This window comes from Scyliorhinus torazame, chromosome 8, assembly GCF_047496885.1.
Source record: "Scyliorhinus torazame isolate Kashiwa2021f chromosome 8, sScyTor2.1, whole genome shotgun sequence".
NCBI classification, from domain to species: Eukaryota; Metazoa; Chordata; class Chondrichthyes; order Carcharhiniformes; family Scyliorhinidae; genus Scyliorhinus; species Scyliorhinus torazame.
Genome location: NC_092714.1, coordinates 13,597,889 through 13,621,719, shown reverse-complemented (window position 1 = coordinate 13,621,719; position 23,831 = coordinate 13,597,889). Strand labels below are relative to the sequence as shown.

The window sequence follows — 23,831 nt, the reverse complement described above, 5'->3', positions numbered from 1 at the left end:
GGGTTAAACTCCATCTGCCATTTTTAGGCCCAGCTCTGCATCCTATCAATGTCTCTTTGCAGCCTACAACAGCTCTCCACCTCATCCACTACTCCACCAATCTTGGTGTCATCAGCAAATTTACTGACCCACCCTTCAGCCCCCTCCTCCAAGTCATTGATAAAAATCACAAATAGCAGAGGACCCAGCACTGATCCTTGTGGTACACCGCTGGTAACTGGTCTCCAGCCTGAAAATGTTCCATCTACCACCACTCTCTGTCTTCTATGTGATAGCCAGTTACTTATCCAATTGGCCATATTTCCCTCTATCCCACACCCCCTTACTTTCTTCATGAGCCGACAATGAGGAACCTTATCAAACGCCTTACTAAAATCCATGGATACGAAAGACATCAACTGCTCTACCTTCATCTACACACTTAGTTACCTCCTCAAAGAATTCAATCAAATTTGTGAGGCAAGACGTACCCTTCACAAATCTGTGTTGACTATCCCGGATTAAGCTGCATTTTTCCAAATGGTCATAAATCCTATCCTTCAGGTCCTTTTCCATAACTTACCGACCACCGAAGTAAGACTAACCGGCCTATAATTACCAGGGTCATTCCTATTCCCTTTCTTGAACAGAGGAACAACATTTGCCACTCTCCAGTCCTCTGGCACTATCCCCGTGGACAATGAGGACCCAAAGATCAAAGCCAAAGGCTCTGCAATCTCATCCCTTGCCTCCCAAAGAATCCTAGGATATATCCCATCTGGCCCAGGGGACTTGTTGATCCAAAGGTTTTTCAAAATTGCTAATACATCCTTCCTCAGAACATCTACCTCCTCCAGCCTACCCGCCTGTATCACACTTTCATCCTCAAAAACATGGCCCCTCTCCTTGGTGAACACTGAAGAAAAGTATTCATTCAACGCCTCTCCTATTCTGACTCCATGCATAAGTTCCCACTACTGTCCTTGACCGGTCCTAACCTCACCCTGGTCATTCTTTTATTTCTCACATAAGAGTAAAAAGCCTTGGGGTTTTCCTTGATCCGACCCGCCAAGGACTTCTTATGCCCCCTCCTAGCTCTCCTAAGCCCTTTTAAAAACATTCATTCCTTGCTACCTTGTAACCCTCAAGCGATCCAACTGAACCTTGTTTTTTCATCCTAACATACTCTTCCTTTTTCCTCTTGACAAGACATTCAACATCTTTTGTGAACCATGGTTCCCTCACATGGCCATTTCCCCCCTGCCTGACAGGGACATACCTATCAAGGACACAGAGCATTTGTTCCTTGAACAAGCTCCACTTTCCATTTGTGCCTTTCCCTGACAGTTTCTGTTCCCATCTTATGCTCCCTAATTCTTGCCTCATCCCATCATAATTACCCTTCCCCCAGTTATAAACCTTGCCCTGCCGTATGGCCCTATCCCTCTCCATTGCAATAGTGAAAGACACCGAATTGTGGTCACTATCTCCAAAGTGCTGTCCCACAAACAAATCGAACACTTGGCCCGGTTAACACTTGGCCCGTGTAAATAGGGGTGATTAAGGCTAGGAAGGGTGCTGATAGTGGCACATTAAGAGAGCAGAATGTGTTAATGACAGAAGAAAGATAAACAGTGTGCCAAAGGACAACGAGGATCAGGGAACAGATGGCCCTCGTGGGGTGGGGTGGGGGAGGGGGACAACAGTGAGGGAAAAACGGATTGATGGAAGAAATGAAACGATAGAAATGAAAATGGGGTGAAGGTTGAAGAGAGAGCTCACAGTCTGAAGTAATGAGGTCAGGATCCTGGCTCGACCCAATCTGAGTGTTAGTGAGCATGTTATTGCTCAGCAATAATTGATAGCACTGCTGATGAACCCTTCCATCACTTTGCTGATGATCGAGAGTGGATTAATGAGGTGGTAATTGGCTGGGATGGATTTGACCTGTTGTTTGTGCACAGGACATACTTGGACAATTTTCCACATTGCTGGGTGCCAGTGTTGTAACTATACTGGAACAGCTTGGCGAGGGGTGCAGCAAGTTCTGGACCAAAGGTTTCCAGCAAGATTGCCAGAATATTGTCAGGGCCTTTGCTGTATGCAGTGTCTTCAGCTGTTCCTTGATATCAGATGATTGAATCGAATTGGCTGAAGACGGACACCTGTGATGCTGGGGACGGGATGAGGACGAGATAGGTCATCCACTCAGCACTCCTGGCTCAAGATTGTTGTGAATGTTTCAGCCTTGTCTGTTGCACAGATGTGCTGGGCTCCCCCACCATTGAGGGTGGGGACATTTGTGGAGCCTCGTCCTTCAGTCAGTTGTCTAATTGTCCACCACCATTCACGGCTGGATGTGGCAGGACTGCAGAGCTTAGCTCTGTCTATCACTTGCTGCTTATGCTGGTTGACATGCAGGTTTTCCTGGTGTTGTAGCATCATCAAGTTGGCACGTGATTTTTCAGTATACCAGGTGCTGCCCCTGGCATCCCATCTTGCACTCTTCATTGAACCAGTGTTGATCCCCTGGCTTGGTGGTAATGGCAGAGTGAGGGATATGCTGGGCCATGAGGTTAAAGCTGGTGATTCCGTACAATTCTGCTGGTGTTGATGGCGCACAGCGCCTCATGGTTTCCCAATCTTGAGTTCCTAGATTTGTTTGAAATTTATCCCAATGAGCACAGTGGTAGTGCCACACAACACGATGGAAGATTTCCTCGAATGTGAAGATAGAACTTTGTCTCCATAAGGAGGGTGGCATGATGGCGTAGTGGTTAGCACTGCTACCTTACAGTACCAGGGACCCAGATTCAATTTCGACCCTGGATGACGGCCTGTGTGGAGTTTGTACGTTCTCCCCATGTCCGCGTGGGTTTCCTCCGGGTGCTCTGGTTTCCTCCCACAGTCCAAAGATTTGCACGTCAGATGCATTGGCCATGTTAAATTGGCCCTTAATGTCTAAAGGTTGATGTGGGGTTATGGGGATAGGGCGGGGAGTGGGCCTAGGTAGGGTACTCTTTCAGAGGATCGGTGTAGACTTGATGGGCCGAGTGGTCTCCTTCTGCACTATAGGGAGTCTATGAGTCTATTGCCAGGCAGATTGGGTTTCTCTCTTAATGGCCCCCTTCTTTCCTGTCCTCATAATTGCCCTTAGTGCAAGTGTAAAACCCTAGTCTCCAATCCACTCTTCTCTTCCTCTAACTGAATACAAAATTCAGGCATATTATGATCACTGCTACCTCGGGGCGCCTTCACTGCGAGGCCATTCATTAATCCTATCTCATTGTACAATTCTAAGGCTGGGATTCTCCAGCTGTTTGCTGGCGGTGCGATTCTCTGGTTCGATTGGGAGCGCGCCCGCTCCCGTGAAATTCAGCCCAGAGCAGTGTGAGGTGATGCATTTGGGCGCGGCGGGTGGGGGTCAAACATTGCAAAGGAATACAGACTAAATGGGAGGATACTGGGAGGAGTAAAGGGAGTGAGAGGCCTTGTCGTGAAATCCCTAAAGTTAGCAAGACAGTGGGCACGATTCTCTGAAATGGAGACAGAGTGTTTGCGCCGTCGTGAACGCCGTCGAGGTTCACGACGGTGCGAAACGGCCCCTATCCCGACCGATTCAGGGCCCGAAAATGGGCTAGGAGCGGCGCCGTATCACTTACGCGCGGCAGGCCTTGGCGCCGCGTAAAGGCGGCGCCGCATAACTGGCGTCACCCGCGCATGCGTGGTTGCCGTCCTCCCCGAGTCCGCCCCGCAAGAGGATGTCCGATGGATCTTGCGGGGCTGCGGAAGAAAGGAGGTCCTCCTACAGAGTGGCCGGCCCGACGATCGGTGGGCACCGATCGCGGGCCAGACCCCATTTGAGGCCCCCCCCCCCCCCCCCGGTGCAGGATCCCCCCCCCCCCCCCCGCAGGCCGCCCTCCCGGCATTCCCGCGCTGTTCCCGCCGGCAGCAAACAGGTGTGGACGACGCCGGGGGAACCCGCCGTTCTGGGCAGGCCGCTCGGCCCATCCGGGCCTGAGAATAGCAGGGGTGCCGGAGAATCGCCATTTTGACTGTCTCGGGCGATTCACTGGACCGCGCCGCGCAAAACGTGATTGTGCCGATCTGGCTGCTTCCATGAATCGCGGGAGGGCATTGGACCGGCGTCGCGGGAAAATTTGGCGACCCAGTCGATTCTCTGAAATGGCGCGGGAGTAGAGAATCGCGCCCAGTATCTTCAGCATGTGTAGTGGAGACTGTTCAGTGTTGGAATCCTTATTTATTCAAATTATTTGTTAGAATATGGAAAATTGTCCTGGAGAAGGTGCTGAGCTGCTTTCTTAACCCACTCCCATCCATGTGGTGTAGGTACAACCACGGTCCTCTTAGGCATGCAGTTCCATGAGTTTTAATAGAACATAGAAACATAGAAAATACAGCACAGAACAGGTCCTTCGGCCCACGATGTTGTGCCGAACCTTTGTCCGAGATTAATCGTAGATTATCATTGAATTTACAGTGCAGAAGGAGACCATTCGGCCCTTTGAGTCTGCACCAGCTCTTGGAAAGAGCACCCTACCCAAACTCAACACCTCCACCCAACACCAAGGGCAATTTTGGACACCAAGGGCAATTTATCATGGCCAATCTACCCAACCTGCACATCTTTGGACTGTGGGAGGAAACCGGAGCACCCGGAGGAAACCCACGCAGACACGGGGAGGACGTGCAGACTCCGCACAGACAGTGACCCAAGCCGGAATCGAACCTGGGACCCTGGAGCTGTGAAGCAATTGTGCTATCCACAATGCTACCATGCTGCCCTTAAGAACAAATAAATCTACACTATAACATTTTACCGTAATCCATGTACCTATCCAATAGCTGCTTGAAGGTCCCTAATGTTTCCGACTCAACTACTTCCACAGGCAGTGCATTCCATGCCCCCACTACTCTCTGGGTAAAGAACCTACCTCTGATATCCCTCCTATATCTTCCACCTTTCACCTTAAATTTATGTCCCCTTGTAATGGTTTGTTCCACCCGGGGAAAAAGTCTCTGACTGTCTACTCTATCTATTCCCCTGATCATCTTATAAACCTCTATCAAGTCGCCCCTCATCCTTCTCCGTTCTAATGAGAAAAAGCCTAGCACCCTCAACCTTTCCTCGTAAGACCTACTCTCCATTCCAGGCAACATCCTGGTAAATCTTCTTTGCACCTTTTCCAAAGCTTCCACATTCTTCCTAAAATGAGGCGACCAGAACTGTACACAGTACTCCAAATGTGGCCTTACCAAAGTTTTGTACAGCTGCATCATCACCTCACGGCACTTAAATTCAATCCCTCTGTTAATGAACGCGAGCACACCATAGGCCTTCTTCACAGCTCTATCCACTTGAGTTGCAACTTTCAAAGATGTATGAACATAGACCCCAAGATCTCTCTGCTCCTCCACATTGCCAAGAACTCTACCGTTAACCCTGTATTCCGCATTCATATTTGTCCTTCCAAAATGGACAACCTCACACTTTTCAGGGTTAAACTCCATCTGCCACTTCTCAGCCCAGCTCTGCATCCTATCTATGTCTCTTTGCAGCCGACAACAGCCCTCCTTACTATCCACAACTCCACCAATCTTCGTATCGTCTGCAAATTTACTGACCCACCCTTCAACTCCCTCATCCAAGTCATTAATGAAAATCACAAACAGCAGAGGACTCAGAACTGATCCCTGCGGTACGCCACTGGTAACTGGGATCCAGGCTGAATATTTGCCATCCACCACCACTCTCTGACTTCTATCGGTTAGCCAGTTCGTTATCCAACTGGCCAAATTTCCCACTATCCCATGCCTCCTTACTTTAGCCAGTGACAGTGGAGAAATGGAGATAAAGTTCCAAACCAGGAAGGTGTGTAACTTGAAAGGAATACTGAACAGGTTTCCAACCCTGAACAGTATCCACTACACCTGCTGAAGACACTGTGCCCTGTGTGGACGCCAAATAAAATCAGGATCCCATTAGGCTGTGATGCTTTCCTGGGTCCATTGGCCTGCCAACATTCATTGACCCAGTATTGCACATGAGAAATGAACTGTTGAACCTCGGAAAGGTGTCAACATATTCCCAGTATGAAGATAGAAAAAGTGGAACGGTGTTGTTTGGGGCGACACGGTAGCACAGTGGTTAGCACTGCTGCCTCACAGCACCAGAGACCCAGCTTCAATTCAAACCTTGAGCGATTGTGTGGAGTTTGCATGTTCTCCCCATGTCTGCGTGGGTTTCCTCTGGGTTCCCCTGTTTACACCCACAGTCCAAAGATGTACAGGTTAGGTGGATAGGTCATGCTAAATTGCCCCCTAGTGTTCAAAGGTTAAGTGGGGATAGGGCGTGGGCCCAGGTAGAGTGCTATTTTGGAGGGTTGGTGCAGACTCGATGGGCCGAATGGCCTCCTTCTGCATTGTAGGGATTCTATGATACTACGATTTCAAGAAAGATAAAGTTTACCATCAAATAGAGACAGAAAAGGAAATGAAACTGAATGACTTGTTAAGACCCCATTTTCAGAGTGAGAGATTTCCATTTGTGTTCCCATGTGTCCGCTGCCCTTGAGATGGATTCTCCGCCCCGCGACCCCCAGATTGCGTTCACCGATCGAATGGAGAATCGGGCGTTGGGGGAAAATCGGGATCGATGCCGAGCGTCGACCCGATCACAATGCTCTGACCCCTCTGACCCCCCCTCCCCCCCACACCCCCCTCCCCCCCCACCCCCCCCACCCCCCTCCCTGGCGATGGGATTTAGGTTGCGCCGGCGGGGGAATGTAAATTAAATGACCCATATACATCCATTCAGCGGCCCCGTTAAACCTCCGACCCCATCGTATCACTGTTTTAACATCATGATTTAATCCCATTGTGTGCAGGAAGGTTCCATGGAGAGTCTTTATGAACCAGTTCGAGGCCACCAGGATAAGAGGGATCGAGTGGGTGAGGCTGATGCCATTAATCCAACTCTTCCGGACCCCACTCCAACATGGAGATTGCCACAAAAATCAGAATCCTTGGTAAGTTTAGCTGGTTTAGCACACTGGGCTAAATCGCTGGCTTTTAAAGCAGACCAAGGCAGGCCAGCAGCACGGTTCAATTCCCGTAACAGCCTCCCCGAACAGGCGCCGGAATGTGGCGACTAGGGGCTTTTCACAGTCACTTCATTTGAAGCCTACTTGTGACAATAAGCGATTTTCATTTCATTTCATTTCATTTCATCTCAAGTGAAAAAGATGCAGTGCGCCATCCTTAAATGGGGGAAACGGTAGCACAGTGGTTAGCACAGTTGCTTCACAGCTCCAGGATCCCAGGTTCGAATCCCGGCTTGGGTGACTGTCTGTGTGGAGTCTGCACATTCTCCCCGTGTCTGCGTGGGTTTCCTCCGGGTGCTCCGGTTTCCTCCCACAGTCAAAGATGTGCAGGTTAGGTGAATTGGCCATGATAAATTGCCCCTTATTGTGGGGTTACTGGGCTACGGGAATAGGGTGGAGGTGTGGGCTTTAATGGGGGGGGGGGTGCACTTTCCAAGGGTCAGTGCAGACTCGATGGGCTGAATGACCTCCTTCTGTACTGTAAATGAAATGATTCTCTCGAATGACTCTGAGATCATATTTATTCTTTTGGAGTTCTCTGAAATTGTGCAGAACAAGCTCAGTTTGAACTGAATAATGGGAACTCTGAACTTAAAACTACTGTGCAATAATCAGGCACAGAGGATATTACCATATTCTTGTTCTCATTATGCCAACACCCAGTTTTCACAGGGGCTGTGGATACAGCTAAAGATATAATCAATTTATATAATCTAAGGACCAGGGTTCGGATCCCGGCTCTGGGTCACTGTCCGTGTGGTGTTTGCATATTCTCCCCGTGATTGTGGGGGTTTCACCCCCACAACCCAAGGATGCCCCTTAAGGACAGCACGGTAGCATTATGGATAGCACAATTGCTTCACAGCTCCAGGGTCCTTGGTTCGATTCCGGCTTGGATCACTGTCTGTGCGGTGTCTGCACGTTCTCCCCGTGTGTGCGTGGGTTTCCTCCGGGTGCTCCGGTTTCCTCCCACAGTCCAAAGATGTGCAGGTTCAGTGGATTGGCCATGATAAATTGCCCTTAGTGTCTAAAATTGCCCTGAGTGTTGGGTGGGGTTACTGGGTTATGGGGATAGGGTGGAGGTGTTGATCTTGGGTAGGGTGCTCTTTCCAAGAGCCGGTGCAGACTCGATGGGCCAAATGGCCTCCTTCTGCACTCTAAATTCAATGATCTATGATGTGCGGGTTAGGTGGATTGGTCACGCTAAATTGCCCTTTAATTGGAAAACAAAAATTCTACATTTATTAACATTTAAAAAAATATATTCTGTTCCAAACATATTTCAAAAGACTTGGCCCCTTCCCATTCACCCTCATCATATTGAATCTCAATTGATTAAACCCTTGACCATTTACTCCCATTGTATGAAATCCAAATGGACCAAACTCCTTCCCATTCGTGGAAATCCCAACGGAGAAATCCCTGCCAATCTACATTCTTCCCACTCACTTCATTTGTACAGAATTCCAAAGGATCAAACTACTTTCCCATTCAGACACAGCTTAACTGTGAAGAGTTTTTGAGATTGACCAAGAATTTGCAGTTGCCAGAGACTCTGTGTCATTTCTGTATGAAACGGACAGAGTTTTCTGGGTTTGCACAGTTGAATCTGCAAATCCTCTCGGTGACACCCTGCTCCTCCACTACTGCTGCACTCTTCACAGATACCATTAACACAGAACCAGTGAATTGCTGTGAGCTTATCACTGTTGTAACTACTGAAAATGCTAAACCTGTGAAGAATATGTGTAACTGAGCTTTTAACGCTGTTCTAAGCCAAGATCAATGCTGAAAAGCCTCTCTAGCTGTGAAATTTTACAAATGTGGAGTGTCATTTCCTCTATTCCATGATAAAAAAAATCCAAGGTATTCAGATTAATTAAAAAGAATAATTTTTTAGAAGTTTGTTTGAATACCATTCGTGTACCTAAATCATTATTTTGCATTCCTTAAAATGATTAAAAAGTCAAATATAATCCACGCATTTTAATTCCTGGCTTGCCATCAATGAGAATTCTTTAATTTGATTGGCTGCTCAGCCTGCTCGATCAGATCATAGATTGAAATTGCGATTGGTACTCTGGAGCCCGCTAAATCTTGTTGGAAGGTCAGCGGTGAGTGACATCACTCGACCACTAACTGAGCCGATGTTTTTCTCTGAGGACTAAGGCCCAGAAAGTGGACCGGGTAGCACCCATTTTTCAGGCACAGGTCTGGCGACTAAGGTCCTAATTTTTGGGTGCTAAGTTCCAACCGCCATGTTGGCTAAGAACACACACAAGGTGGTCGTTTCCCACACCTGAAGCAAATTGTCTGCCCTGTTTCTTACATTGTGTAATGAAACGCAATGAGTGATGCCATCTCAAAGCCTCTTCATTTCCTGTGGGGCACTTTGCAATGTCCAAGGGCGTTATATAAATGCAAGTCTTCCTTTCTCAACCTCTCCATCAGTGCAAACGGTGGACTGCAGATGCTAAACTTTCAGTGTAACTCCACCTTCAGCTGCATTTGTTTTAAGCGGAGCAGTTGCCAGAATTTTAGCTGGGAGAATCTGAAGCCACACATTTGAATGGTCTTTAAAGGAGAGAAGCCGTTGCACCTGCATTTATTTTTTTCCTTTAAAAAAAAATAAATTGAGAGTGTCCAATTCTTTTTTTCCCAATTAAGGGGCAATTTAGCTTAACCAATACACCCACCTTGCACATCTTTGGCTTGTGGGGGTGAGACCCACGCAGACACGGGGAGAATGTGCAAACTCCACACCAACAATGACCTGGGCCGGGATCGAACCTGGGTCCTCAGCGCCGCGAGGCAGCAGTGCTACCCTCTGCGCCACCCTGCCACCCCGAGCTTGCATTTATAAACAGTATTCCACGTCCTCAGGATGCATCCCTCGTGCTCCACAGCCAATGTATCACGCTTGAAGAGTCGTCACCATAATTATGCAGGTATACGGAACTGCAAATTGTTACTGTGCAAAATGAGGTGAATGACCAGGTACTGTTTTCAGTAGTTGTTGTTGAGAGAGAGGATTGTACTTCATGTTCAATAGATTAGCCCAGTAGGTGAAGTGTGAAGCTAGATACAGATCCTTTTCTGGACAATAGTTTTATTCACAGAATGCAACATTACACATCTCTGCCTACCACCTACCAACACCTCAGGATCCTGAGAGTCCTTTTCTTATTCTTTTGAGTATACCAATAAAACCAAATAACTAATTAAGAATATTAACAAATTAACAACTGTCAGAGGATACAGCAGGATTTAGATTGCTTGGAGACTTGGGCGGAGAGATGGCCGATGGAGTTTAATCTGGACAGATGTGAGGTAATGCATTTTGGAAGGTCTAATGCAGGTAGGGAATATACAGTGAATGGTAGAACCCTCAAGAGTATTGAAAGCCAGAGAGATCTAGGTGTACAGGTCCACAGGTCACTGAAAGGGGCAACACAGGTGGAGAAGGTAGTCAAGAAGGCATACGGCATGCTTGCCTTCATTGGCTGGGGCATTGAGTATAAGAATTGGCAAGTCATGTTGCAGCTGTATGGAACCTTGGTTAGGCCACACTTGGAGTATAGTGTTCAATTCTTGTCGCCACATTACCAGAAGGATGTGGCGGCTTTAGGGAGGGTGCACAAGAGATTTACCAGAATGTTGCCTGGTACGGAGGGCAATAGCTATGAGGAGTGGTTGAATAAACTCGGTTTGTTCTCACTGGAACGACGGAGGTTGAGGGGCGACCTGATAGAGGTCTACAAAATTATGAGGGGCATAGATAGAATGGATAGTCAGAGGCTTTTCCCTAGGGTAGAGGGGTCAATTACTAGGGGGCATAGGTTTAAGGTGAGAGGGGCAAGGTTTAGAGTAGATGTACGAGGCAAGTTTTTTACACAGAGGGTAGTGGGTGCCTGGAACTCGCTGCCGGAGGAGGTGGTGGAAGCAGGGACGATAGTGACATTTAAGGGGCATCTTGACAAATACATGAATAGGATGGGAATAGAAGGATACGGACCCAGGAAGTGTAGAAGATTGTAGTTTAGTCGGGCAGCATGATCGGCACGGGCTTGGAGGGCCGAAGGGCCTGTTCCTGTGCTGTACTTTTCTTTGTTCTTTGTAAATTAAAGTGACATTTGAGGACCTAGCCCCTTTTATACTCTTTTTTTAGATACCATTCAAAGAAAATAAATTAACGAACTAATAAACTAATTAAAGCGACAGATCTTTAAAGGGGCACTGTGTCCCCAAAGCAAAACTTCAAAGGAAAATTAATAAATTAGATTAAAATGTGATTTCTGGGCAGATGATCCTCTGTGGGTGCCCACTGGTGGACACTGCGTGCTCTCTCCCCAGGCCCATCCGGGTGTGGATCTAGCTACCGAAGAGAGATGGGCAGTCGGGTCAAACAATCCTCTCAACTGCCCACTGCCTGGGCCTGTAAATGACCAGCTGGCCAGACCCAGGAGCAAGCTAACAAGGAAGTCTGCCCCCCCCCCCCCCCCACCTCCCCCCTCCCCCCTCCCCACTCCCCCCTCCTTTTGGTAGTCAAAGATCGGGAGCGTGGACCAGAAGGGTAACCTAAGGTTGAGGACCAGACCCTTCAAATAATCAAAAGAGGATCTGTGTCCTCACACAGTCTACGTACACATGGAACGCGGTCTCCGCAAGGCGGCAGGAAATACAGCTGGCCTGGGAATCTGTGAATCACCTTTATTTCACCGGACTGCTGCTTGCAACAGCCTCCACGTTAAATTCCCGATGGCAAAGGGTCGTGAGGCACGATCAATTGAACAAATACTAGAATTGGATACAACTGAGGCTTTATTGCTCTAAGATGTGTGGCCTCCCACAGCAGCTGGTGAAATGGCTGCTGGATGGAGGACATGCATATTTATACTCTGCCTACTGGGCGGAGCCAGCAGGCAGGGACCACCGGCGAACCTGTAGTACAGGTCCTACCTTACATCACCTAATACAGGTGCAACTGTGGTTTACCGCAGGTCGGATATCCCGAAAGGGAGCTCTCCAAAGGGGAGCCCTCCCTGCCACCTCTGGATGGCAGGATGGAATGCCACAGCATGTCTGGATGGCTGACGAGGGTGAGGAAGTGGAGGCAGTGCAGCAACAGCCCAGGCAGAAACTTCTCCGCCCACAATGAAATGGCACGGAGGGAATTTCCGCCTGATGGTTCAAACTGGGGGGGGGGGCAAGATCCCCGATGGAGGTTTCGGAAACTGGAAGTCCCTTTCCATACGTTCTCAAGATACTTTATCCATCTCCGCCTGTTTTTCCTGAACCATTACATTACAATTTACAATAATACCAACACTAGAGGACACGAGGAAACTGAATTTTCCTCCGATATCTCGTCTGCAATTGGACGGGGTGGATTGGCAGAAAACAAGGGAAAAAACATTTGGGGGCTCCTGCCTCTGTGCTTGCAACCATATGTGCATTTTCCCTCCAGCTGGAGTGATTTGCCGAAAGCCTATTCCCTGGTTGACAACAGTGAATCGGAGTGAAGAGGAGGCGGAGGGGGGGTGGGGGCGTAATCCCATCACCAGTGGTGATCCCATCAATCTCAGGGACTGCCAAGGGATGGGACGTGGGGGGATAATGCCTGGGGCAGCAATGGATGGCTTAGTGGCACACCTTCAGAGTAATAGAGCCCAGTACTGAGGAAATCCCTCCCTACTATTTATTTGGAATCATCCAAAACAGAAGGAGGCCATTCGGCCCACCTGCACGAGCCCTTTGGAACAGCGATCCAATTCCTCCCCACTTTCAGTTCTCTTCCCTCACAGCCCTGCAACTCCTTTCCCTTCGAGTGTCTAACCAATTCCTTTTTGAGAGTTGCCCCTGAATCTGCTTGCACTATCCTGTCAGACAGCGCGTTCCAGATCGTACCAACTCGCAATTCAGAAAACAAATCCTAATCTCCTCTTCTGGTTCTTTTGCCAATTATCTTAAATTTGTGAATTCGGATTCCTGATGGACGTGGTTCCGATGTCAACTAAAATCATTTGAAAGTGATATAATGGGCGCGACTCTCCCGGTATTCCAGCCGGGTTTTTCTTGGCCGCGTGCCGTTCACTGGCGTCGGGATTGTGCCTTCCCATCACCTGTCAGTGGGATTTCCCGCAGCCCCGAGAAACACCACGCTATCTATCGGGACTTTGCTGCAATTCGGGGCCTCAGTGGGGAACGCCCTGCCAAGGCTGCACTTAGTCATGTTTCCTGCACTGGGGAGCTCCACTCGCCAATACTCCTCAGTGCAGGAAGCGATCGGGCCGCCATTTTTAAATGGCATTCCAATCTCTCGATCCCCCCCGATGCCACACCTGAACACTCCCAAAGCCCTAACTTACCCTTAGGGTGGTCCTCGTGTCCCCTCCCGACCTCACGCCGCCCCCCCCCACCCCCCCCCCCCCACCCGCCCCCCCATATGGACCCAGGCAGGGCACCCCGGGCCCAACGCTGGTGCAGGCATAATGCCAGCCTGGCACCTTAGCACTGCCAGCCTCACACCCTGGCAGTGCCCCTGCCAGGCTGGAAGTGCCACCTGGCCACCTTGGCAGTGCCACACATGCACCCAGATGGCAATGCCAAGGTACTTAGGTGGCACCAGCAGTGCCAGGGTGCCACCCTGCCCAGAGGACAACCACCTGGAGGCCTCCGATCCTGATTGCCAGTTCAACAAAAAAACAGCTCCAATATTTGCCAAACTAACAAATTAAAGTCTTCAAAGAAAAATAAACTTTTGTTTATTGACATTGATTTTCTTTCTCAGGTGTTGCTCCCAGCAGTTTCCTGAAGATATCTTCAATAATTCGCAGGGTTAGAAAACCTACCCCATATTTTAAGCAATTTTAGGTTTCAACCCAGTAAAGGCCTACAAATTCTAATTCTTCTTAGATTTTTGGAGCTTTTTGCTCCCCTTTCCCCTCCCATTAAATATCCGCTAAAACATAGCAGTTCCTGATGTCCTCTTGGAATGCTCTTTTCCAACACTGGCCAGTCCCTCCTCTCGATGGCAGGAGTCCCAGAGATATAAACATTGGCGTACAACACCTCCTCGCGACCCAAGAAAACGGGTCTTTGATTTGGCAGGTGGGTGACTCGTCCTGAATTTCCTGGCGGAATCAAAGGATAACTGAGTCCCAGACGACCTCTCTTGCTCTTCCTTGAATAGTGTCCTTGAGGCCTTATCCATCATCTAAGCAGGCACAGAAGGTTTTGGCTTAACATCTCACCCGAAATTATGGCATCTTTGACAATACTGCATTCCTTCAGTACTGCACTCAAATGTCAGTCTACGCTCGGGCACAGTGGCACAGTGGTTATCACTGCTGCCTCATAGCGGCAGGGACCCAGGTTCGATTCCAACCTCAGCTGACTATCTGTGTGGAGTTTGCACATTCTCCTTGGGTCTGCATGGATTTCCTCCGGGTTCTCCAGTTTTCTCCCACATTCCATCGATGTGCAGGTTTGGGTGAATTGGCCATGCTAAATTGCCTCATAGTGTCCAAGAGGCTAGGTGGGGTGACAGGGTTTTGGTGGATAGGACGTGGGTCCATGTAGGGTGCTTTTTCGGAGGGCCGGTGCAGACACTATGGGCCTCCTTCGGCACTGTAGCGATTCTCCGAATTCTATGATTGTTTGGAATTCTCCTCTGTACCGCTGAGCATGCTGGGAGGGAGTATGGAGAATGTTCAGATTTTTGTAAAGCCTGACCAACAAAGTATTCCCAGCATTTTCTGTTTCCATTTTAGATTTCCAGTACCTTCCGCATGGTGCCTTTTATTAAGTGAAAGGATTTTGGGAAAATGGGGGGAGGAACAGGTTAAGAGAGTTGAGGGACAGATCAGCCATGCTGAAGCTGAATGGTGGAGCAGACGCAAAAGATTAAATGACCTATTCCTGTCCCTCTGTATAGGAGGAGATGTGGATATTATTTAGAGACAAGAGTGGCAGCGCTCAGCCAGAGCTGAAACGAGAAATGTCAGCCTTTTATCAAAAGTAGGATCTTTTGTTTATTTTATTTCAACATCGGCAAGGTCAGCTTGGTTGTCGATTCCTAATTGACACTTGAGGAGGCAGCGGAGAGCCGCCTTACTTGAACTGTTGCAGTCCGTCTTGTGTGGGTTCACCCAAGCATCATTTGTTGCTTCACACCACCCCCCCCCTCCACGTCATATGAAAATGAAAATTGCTTATTGTCACAAGTCGGCTTCAAATGAAGTTACTGTGAAAAGCCCCTAGTCGCCACATTCCGGCGCCTGTTCGGGGAGGCTGGTACGGGAATTGAACCGTGCTGCTGGCCTGCCTTGGTCTGCTTTCAAAGCCAGCGATTTAGCCCTGTGCTAAACAGCCCCTGTATATATATTTAGAATCATAGAATTTTACAGCACAGAAGGAGGCCCGCCGACCCATTGTGTCTGCACCAGCTCCCACAAGAGCTACCTAGCTCGTCCCATTCCCCGGCCTTATCTCGGTGGCCCTCTAAATTCATATTTCAAATATACATCCTCCATTCCCTCCATTCTCCTGCCTGATAGGGTCACATTCCATGATCATCATATTTAGAAATGCGATGAGGTTTCCTGCCCTCAGCAACTTCTCTGTCAATGATTTCCAAACCCTCACCACTCTCTGAGTAAAAAAAACATTCTCCTCAATTCCCCCTCTCAGCGTTCTGCCAATTATTTCAAATCTGTGCCCCACTGGTACTTGGCATCTCTGCTCATGGAAGTAGGTCCCTGGGCCTTCAGAGTTTTATGTACCTTAATTAAATCTACCCCAAGAGATAAAATACCAGCCAAACAATCTTTCATCAATCACGACAGCTCTGGAGTGACCTCACTGCTCTTATATTCTATGCCTCAGCTCATAGAGGAATATACCCCTTGGGCCATCCTAACCATGTCAGTCCGGCTAACTTTAGCGACATGTAGTGATTCACTCTGTAATGTTCTCTATATGCAAGGATGGCGAGGTCCTTGCAATGGAAGTGATCAGAGAACATGTGGCTTTGTAAATGAACAAAACTGTTCATTAATTAACTAAAACACGAAAGGGTTTCTCTGATGTCTACTAAGATTACAGTTGGATACGACGGCTGAATACAAACAACTATGATTAACTATTATTAATTACTGTTGATTCAAGAGCTGCTCGATATGTGGCTGCAGCCTATCCCTGCTGTCCAAGTTCTGTGTCTCATATGTGGGTGTCTTCCAGTGACATTCTCCTGTCGTCGCTCCACCTGTGGTCGGATGCTAGAATGCGTCCTGTCTCACCATGTGGCCCTCTTTCAGTAAGGTTCTCCCGTCGTCCCTCCACCTGTGGTCGGATGCTGGAATGCGTCCTGTCTCACCATGTGGCCCTCTTCCAGCAACGTTCTCCTGCCGTCACGCCACCTGTGGTTGGATGCTAGAATACTAATCTATACATACACCCTATGAACACCTCTCATAGGGAAGGCCTGCTGCATCTTGTGCCTGACAGGCCAATGAAGAGCCTTGCCCTGGGATCAATGAACCCAGAGGTGGAAGAGCTCTCTGCAAATCAAAGGCTAATACCGTTATTGAATGGCAGTGCCACCAGTGCGGTGGTTTGGCACCCACCCGCGATCTCACGCCAGGGAGGGTCCCAGGCCAGAGGTGAGTGATGGCGGGACGGGAAGGAAGAGAGCAGCCAGGACAGGGGGTGGCTTTCCAGCAGCATGCCTGCACCCCCCCCCCCCGCTTCCCACCCCTGCCCCCCCTCCCCTCCCTTCTGCCACCTTGTCCCGATGCTGGGCCCCTCAATCAGGCACTGAGTATCTTTGAAAGAGGGACCCCACTCAATCACTCTTCCCCCTCCCACTCCCCCTCTCTGGGACTGAGCGAGCCAACCCACCAGAGTTGGCGAGTCGTGCTTTCTGTATGACGAAATCCCCACCCATAACTGGGTGACTACCAGTGGTGGTGGACTGAGACGCTTAAGTGGCCGTTAATTGGCCATCTAAGGGACTCAATTGGCGGTGAGGTGGGAAGGTTATCCATGGGGCTTTCTGCCATGTACTTAACTGTTGCCCGTGTAACCTTTCTCACAGAGGGCAGCCAATTCCTCATGTGGCAGGGAGTGGGTTCCTATCCTGGGCCATAGTGTCTCAGCAACACCCCATGTGGCGCATCTCAGAACTGCGGGTATCAGATCACCTATTATCCTTTTCCTTTCTAGGCTGTTTATTCCTCTTTTACCACTTTCTCAGAAGGCAGCCTGAAAATAAATCTCACAAGTTTGCCAAAAATAAAAAAAAAGACAGCTACAAGAAAAAGTGCGAACGCTGCAAGTGCTGTCAGCTATTTTTGACCAAAATCTCTTCGGTTAGCCCTGAATATTGAAAAATGAGGAGCTGGACAAGGCCATTCAGCCTCTCAAGCAGCACCTTTCAAACCCACCATCAGTACCTTATAGAAGGACAAGGGCAGAAGATACACGGGAACACAACCACCTGGAGGTTCCCCTCCAAGACGCACCACCCCGACTTGGAAATATATCGCTGTTCATTCACTGTCGCTGGGCCACAAACAGGGACCTCCCTCCCTAACAGCACCGTGGGTGTAGCTACACCTCAGGGACTGCGGTGGTTCAAGATGGCAGCTCACCACCACCTTCTTACGGTTATTTTTAATTGGATAGTCTGTCAAAAGGAAGGGCACAGGCAAGACAGGCTGAATACCCTACTTCTCTGCTGTATGACTCTATGATTTGTGCCCCAGCTCTAGAATCTGCGCTGAAGACACTGGAAGGAAAAGGTTTATAAATGACAAATTAAGTCAGATCTGGGACTGAATTCTCCGGCCGGTGCGCTCCACATTCCCTGCTGGCAGCAAACCCCCGCCCGCAGATTTCCCGGCGACGTGTGGTGGCTTCGGTGGGAAATTCCTGGTTATGACTCCAACTCCAATTCACGAACCCTCCACAAGACTTGATGGTTTAATGCCACTAAGTCCCATGATAGACTTTGCTACACTTTCACTGGCCACTAACTCTTATACCTCGTGGTTCCCGGAAGTTTCAAACAATCACACTATTTTACACAGATACTGAAGTTAAAAACTCATCACTATTCTTAGAATTCCCCCTATACCAAAAAGGGTCGACATTCTAAATGATGAACAGGGATTCTCACTCCCTGACTCCGATGCAGGCTTCAGTGGGTGCTATTCAGGTCAAACTATGTTTTCAAGTTATCCCCCGGTATAACCCATACCTTCACCGAAGATTTCATCTTCTTACCACTTAGTAGCATCGATCCTGGGTCCTGCATGGCTAAGTTAACAAAGTAGACTTTGTAATAACCACTGTTTTAGGTTAAAACTTTTAAATTATTTTATTTATTTTTTTTCTTTTAAAAGATGCAATCACTGTCTTTACAGAAAAGTAAAAAGACCTTGCTTCTGGATTCTCCTGGTTGGTTGAAGAAACCTTCAGGTCCAACTTGACAATCACTTTTCGTTAGCTTTTGGTCTTCCTCAGATGGATTCGCTGTTCTGCTCGGTTGCTATGCTCTATCTTTCCCATGTACCGAGGTATGAGAGCTGGCTCTCTCTCTTCTTTAGCTTTTAGTCTTGCTCAGATGAATTCACTGTTCTGCTCAGTTGCTATGCTCTATCTTTCCCATGTACCGAGCTATGAGAGCTGGCTCTCTCTCTTCTTTAGCTTTTGGTCTTTCTCAGATGCATTAGCTGTTTTAGCTCGGCTGCTTTGCTCTGTCCCTTTCCCATGACCGAGCTATGAGAGCTGACTCTGAGCTGACTCTGCTGGTTGTCCCCTTTCTTAGGGTTTATATCCCCCATGAGCCATTATTCGGTTTTTATGACTTTATTGTAAAGTAACTTTTATTTCACTTGGATTGTAAAAGGTACCTTTCCTTTAGATTTTTCTAACACGGCTAAGTATTCATTTTGAGCATGACCTCATCTCATAGATCTCTGATTACATTGTATCCTTTGTGACGTTCAAAAATGCTTTGTTTTCAAAGTGTGACTTTTAATTCCTGTCATTTCTATAGTTTTATTATTATCAAATTGTGTCCCCAGCTCATAATTTTGACTTTGATTTGGGTCTAATTTGTGTTCTCGTAGACACGTTGTCTCCAGCTTTCTTTAATTTACCTGATGTCAGCAGAACTTCACACCTATACATTTGTCACCTAATTCAACTGAAAACCTCATCCATTCTTTTCCATCTGCTTACTAAGATAGCTAACTTCAAGAAGGTGTAAAACATTGCTTTTAGCTGTATACTAAAATTCACTCGTTTATGACTTGAAAGGCCTGCTTGTTTTGTTTACTAAGCCTGCTTGACAAAGGCTATCTGCATTTCACAGCCCTCTCCTGCAGCTGCTGTTAACCCTTCGTGGGATTTTTCCCTACATTCTCTCATGTTTCTTAGATCACGTATTGCCAGACTTCCATGTTTCAAATGACATATCTTTCCATATTTTCAATTACAATTCGCAAGCTGAAATCTAATAGAATCGCAGCTTGGTATGGCAACTGCTCGGCCCAAGATCGCAAGAAACTGCAGAGTGTGGGGAACTCAACTCAACGCATTACACAAGCTTGCCACCCTCCCATTGATTCTGTCTACACCTCCCGCTGCCTCAGGAAGGCAGGCATTATTAGAGACCCCTCCCACCCAGGCATTGCCTTCTCCCAGACCCTTCCATCAGGCAGAAGGGACAGAAGTCTGAAGACTCGCACATCCAGACATAGGAACAGCTTCTTCCCCACAGCTACAAGACTCCTCAACGACTCCCCTCGGACTGATCTGTTCCCTGTAAGAACACTATTCACGACGCCCTATGATGCTCTTCTCATGTATTTGCTTTGTTTGGCTCTTGTTCCTTACTGTAACCAATCACTCTTTGTCGATGTACCATTTGTCAATGTTCTCTGTCTATTATTCTTTTTTTGTCTACTATGTACGTACTGTGTTCGTTCCCTTGGCCGCAGAAAAATACTTTTCACTGTACTTCGGTACATGTGACAATAAATCAATCAATCAAGCAATCAATCAATGTATTTCTCAGATCTCACCATGTGCTGCGGAATGATACACTGTCCTTCAGTCCACAGACTGGTGCTGTAGTGAGTGCTGGGAGCCCTGGATACAGATGCATATACGCGCCGAATAATATAGTTCCTTGCTCTTTTCAAATCATGTAACAATATGACACATCTATTTTTAGGAGTTCGCTGAAGCAAGCAAGCTAGAGGCAAAAATACGGAAAAAGGCAAAGTAAGTCGAATTTATTGCTTTTCACAGCAAATTGTTTGTTAGCTGAACCGATCCTACTTTTGAAGAAGAGGTTTACAGTTCAGAATATTCAACTGAGACCTCAGCTGATGTGAACCGTAAGCTTCGAACAGGTCAACGTCCCATTAAATCAAGCGGTGGGAATTTCTGCCCCCCCCCGCCCACGTGGCGTGTTTTACATGGCAAAGGCAGCCTGCCATTGGCCAGTAGCGAGATCTTTTAGACCTGCCGCTATCAACGGGGCTTTCTGTTGCCTGCACCCTCCATCGCCGGGGAATCCGTGTTGGGGGAGGGCGGGGTGGGGGGGCAGGTCACCCTCAGCGGGACCTGAAGACTCCGCCGCCGGTAAAGGCCCGGAAATCCCACCCAAGGAAATTGGGGTATTCAGGATTTGACAAACAAATCAAGGAATGAGAGGTCACAGTGACGTGAATCGACTGGAGGAGCTGGTCGTGTTCTCCTTAAAACTCAGAAAGGCTACACGGAGGTTCAATAGAGGTGTTCAAATATTGAAGTGTTTACGTAGAGTAAATAAGCAGAAGCAGCTTCCAGTGGCTGATGGGTCAATAGCCAGAATGTACAGATTCAAAGTGATAAAACAAGAAACAAATGGCGTCAACAAGGGAAAAATGTTAACAAGGCAAAATTAATGTTTCTTTACTTAAATAGCACTCGGCACAAAATAAATGAATTAATCTCACAATTTAAGGTTAATAGGTATGATCTGCTAGCCACTACAGTGACATGGTTACAAGGAGAGCAAAATAGGGAACTAAGTATTCAGGGGTATGTGACTTTTCCTGAGGACAGTCAGGAAGGAAATGGTGGTGGGGTAACTTTGTTAATACGAGATGGAATAGATACATTACCAAGAAACGATCTTGGATTGAAGACATAGAACCCATAAGGGTGGAGGTAAAAAATAATAAGGGGATGAGGACACTGGTGGGAGTAGTCTTTAGGCCCCCAAACAGCAGCTATATTGTGGGATGGAGAATAAATCAGGAGAAAATAAAGGCATGTAAAAAAGATAGTACATTAATCATTGGTGGCTTTAATATTCATGTAGATTTGGAAAATAAAATTGGCAGAGTTAGCCATGAGGAAGAATTCATCGAGTATATTCAGGTCAGTTTCTTAGAGCAATATGCTGTGGGTCCAACCAGGGATCAGGCTATTTTGGATTTGCTAATGTGTAATGAGGCAGGTTTAATAAACAGACTCAGGGTAAAAGGTGCCCTGGGAAGCAGTGACCATAACATGGTAGAATTAGCATTCAATTTGAGAGTGAGAAACATGGGTCAGAAACAACTGTGCTACTCTGAAGTAAGGGTAAGTAAGGATAAAGCGATGAGAGCAGAGTTGGTTTGAGTACACTGGGAAAGGAGGTTGGCAGGAAAGAGGGCTGATCAGTAATGGCAGATGTTTCAAAAATAGTTCAAAAAACTCACAACAAAGATATATCCCAGTGAGGAAAAAGGTTTCTAGGAATGGGAAATGAAGGATAGCATTAAACTGAAAGAAAAAACATATAAAATGGCAAAGATTAGTGGTAAACCAGAAGATTAGGGAAGTTTTAAAAACAAACAAAAGATGACCAAAAAAAATAAAGAAGGAGAAGAAAAACTATGAGGGGAAACTAGCAGGAAATATAAAAATGGACAGAAATAGTTTCTTTACATATATAAAAAGGAAGAAAGAGGCCAACGTGAACATAGGCCCCTTAGAGAATGAGACTGGGGAAATAATAATGGGGAGCCAGGAAATGGCAGGAGTTAAACAAATGTTTTGTATCAGTCTTCCGGTGGAAACACGAATAGCATTCAAAATTAGTTAACCAAAGCACAGAGGGCTGGGGGGCAGTGGGCGGAGGGGGAGAAAGTAAATACAGAGAGAAAATAAATATAATAACAATCACGACAGAAAAAGAATTGGGGAAACTCATGGGGCTAAAGGCGGATAAGTCCCCTGGACCTGATGGGTTGCACTCAGGATATTAAAGAAAGTTGCGACAGAGATTAAATACTGGAAAAGTTAGCTTAACTTGTATCATTGGGACAATGTTAGAGTAATGTTAAATGTAATAGCAGAGCATTTAGAAATACATACTATAATCAAGCAGAGTCAGCAAGGCTTCATGGAGGGGAAGTCATGCCTGACAAATGTATAAAGATTCTTTGAGGTGGTAATGAGCAGGGTCGATGAAGGGGAACCAATGGTTTAATATATTGAATTTAGAAATGTACTACACCAAAGGATACTTAACAAGATAGAGCCCATTCTTTAGGGAGTAATATATTATCATGGATAGCGGATTGGCTAACTGATAGAAGAGAGTGTGTTTGGCTAAGAGGAGCATTTTCAGGGTGGCAACCTGTAACTGGTGGATTGTCACAAGGAACAGTGCTGGGGCCACAAGTATTTGCAATATAGATTAATGATTGGACGAGGGAAGTGAATGCACTATTACCAAGTTTGCAGATGACACAACAATAGGTGGGAAGGCAAGTGGTGAGGATGACACAAAGAGTCTACAGAGGGACACAGACAGGTTAGGTGCGTGTGCAAAACTTGGCAGATGGAATATAATGTAGGAAAATGAGAACTTATACACTTTGGTAGGAAGAATAAAGGGGCTGAATATTATTTAAATGGAGAAAGACTGCAGAAAGCTGCAGCACAGAGGGGTGTGGGGGTCCTCGTGTATAAGTTACAAAAAGCTAACATGTAAGTTCAGCAGGTGTGAGGAAGGAAAATGGAATGTTGGCCTTTATTTCAAAGGGCATGGAGTATAAAAATAGGGACGTCCTGTTAAAAGTATACAAAGCACTAGTTAGACCTGGAATATTGTGAACAGAATGGCCCCCTTATCTAAGGAAAGGTATATTGGCATTGGAGGCAGTCCGGGAAACGTTCACCAGGTTGTTCCTGGTTATGCAGGGATTTCCTTATGAGAATTGTAACCAAATTGATCTAAGTCCTGGCGACAACATCTGGTTGGATGGATCGAGTGAATAATGATGACAAGAAAGCCGAGCCACGAGCTGAGACTTTCATGATGATGGAGACACAACACAGTGAAGTGTGTTGGAAAGAAAAATAACCAATTGATTAGGGCTCCAAATGACATTGGCTGACCAGTTATAAATTAAGGGGTGGTTATGAATCTGTTAGGTTAGCCCCTGGCTAGGGCCTGTGTGTTCGTCCAGAGAGTTAAAAGCACTGCCAAGTGAGACAGCAACTCCAAGGAGACCAAACATCACCATCAATCATTTCCATTGATGGTAAAGGACAGGCAGTAAGTGCAGCCTAGCCCACACCTGGGAAGTTGACATGTCTGGGCCTTTGGCCTTGTGGATCAGCAGGTGGGAGCTGCGCTTGACCATAATAGTGGGGAAAATGCTCAGGTTCCCAAAT

The 23,831-nt window shown here is 47.2% G+C and overlaps 1 protein-coding gene across 2 annotated transcripts in view; it reads left to right on the top strand.

Moving 5' to 3' along the window:
- The first annotated feature begins 6,936 nt into the window (after positions 1–6,936).
- LOC140427652 (SAM domain-containing protein SAMSN-1-like) overlaps positions 6,937–23,831 on the top strand; it is a 154,281-nt gene continuing 137,386 nt past the window's right edge. For both annotated transcript variants that reach the window (XM_072513105.1, XM_072513104.1), the window contains exons 1-2: positions 6,937–7,028; positions 20,347–20,396. The gene's annotated coding sequence lies outside the window, so the exon portion shown is untranslated. The remainder of the gene's footprint in view (positions 7,029–20,346; positions 20,397–23,831) is intronic.